This window comes from Nuphar pumila, chromosome 17, assembly GCF_984573655.1.
Source record: "Nuphar pumila chromosome 17, dmNupPumi1.hap1.1, whole genome shotgun sequence".
NCBI classification, from domain to species: Eukaryota; Viridiplantae; Streptophyta; class Magnoliopsida; order Nymphaeales; family Nymphaeaceae; genus Nuphar; species Nuphar pumila.
Window position 1 is genome coordinate 3,070,937 of NC_143265.1, and position 1,655 is coordinate 3,072,591.

The window sequence follows — 1,655 nt, forward strand, 5'->3', positions numbered from 1 at the left end:
AACATGAAAAATTTAATAGTTATGATTGTTTGATGTGATTGTTTTTACCTCTTTTTGCCTCAAAACTTGTGAAAGTAGATAACAAGGTTGACTTTGTGATCTACTTTCTCGGCTTCTTCTTTCTCACCTTCCACTTTCTCAAACTTCTACTTTCTTACGTGTGACCAAAACAAACATGCCCCAAGTGTGTGTTTGCAATCCCTCGTCATTCTTGGATTTTCTTTGGTTTTTTTATTGCAAATCACATTCACAACACTTTCTCAAGTTTAATGGAACATGAAAAGTGTGAATTGTGATTTTCAAAATTGAGAATGCTTTTCTTTTGAATCTTGCATACACAATGTAACATCCCAAAATTTTTAACTTGAAATAGGCAAAAATTTACATTAATTTTTTTTTGAAATACAATCCAACTCGAATGAGAGGATTGATAAACAACGAAAATAGTTTTAATTTTTTAATTGGACAACCCCGGGCGAGTTACAAAAACTAATGACTCTAAACTAAGCTAGATCCAATTCTTATTCAGACTTAGATCCAAGTCCGTATACTAAAAACTTTATTAGGAATTTGACTCCATATAAATTGAAATAAAAGTATTATCATTCCAACTTAATTATAAGGTAATATTAATTAACTAAATAATAACATGTCCATACAAATGAGTCAAAAAAAATCATTTTAGTCTAATTGAGATACAAAAAGACAAAAATATCTTAGGATCGACAAAAAGATAGAAACATGGTCTGTTGGCCTCACTGCAATTCATTCATCACCATAAAACATGATCAATTTTTTTGAGCAAGTAAGATAATACCATGAACATAAATATTGCATAATGCTAGAATATTCATCACAATCATGATCTCACAGTTCAACAATTTAATATAATCATAATTTAATTGAAGCAGAATGAGAAGCAAACATGTACCTCAATATTAATGTAAATAACAAACATGTATCTCAACATTAATGTAATAACAAACATGTATATCAACATTAGAGAATAAATAACATTCCTGTATTAATACATAGCTTACTTTTTTTTATTAAAATCTTCGAGTACCCGGGTATAATCCTCATATCTGATGAGGTCACCACAGGTGTTATTATGCTATATGAATCTCTTTCCTGAAGTGTCTAACAGATCAGATATCCAAAGCAGGCAACTCGTGGCCGAAAGAATTTTTGCGAAGGCTAAAATGTCCAGTAAAGATTATAATCCAGGACTAACTATAATAGTAGGGGTATATAACGTAGGACACTTGTATATCCCTGACCTCCCTAACTTTGAGTGACTAGAGACCAAAAGAAATGTCATTTCTCTGATAAACATTCAGTAAAACATGTAGGCGAATCTACATGTATTGGTGTCGTTCAAGGCTGTATCATCTACCCTCTCCAAGGTAGACAATCAATGTGAATGAGTTATATGGTTTTTCTTAATTAAATGATTTATTATTTTATATACCTAAATCCATGAGAAAAATCATGGCTCAGTAGCCCAAGTACCTTTCTAAGGCTACAATCATGTCATGATGCTATTATATGTATCCAAACTCATTCTATGTTTTTTTGGTGACTTTAGTCCATATGAACACTCCACCAATGAAGGCGAGTATAACAAGCTAAAGTGTGGATGTATGTGTGTTTCC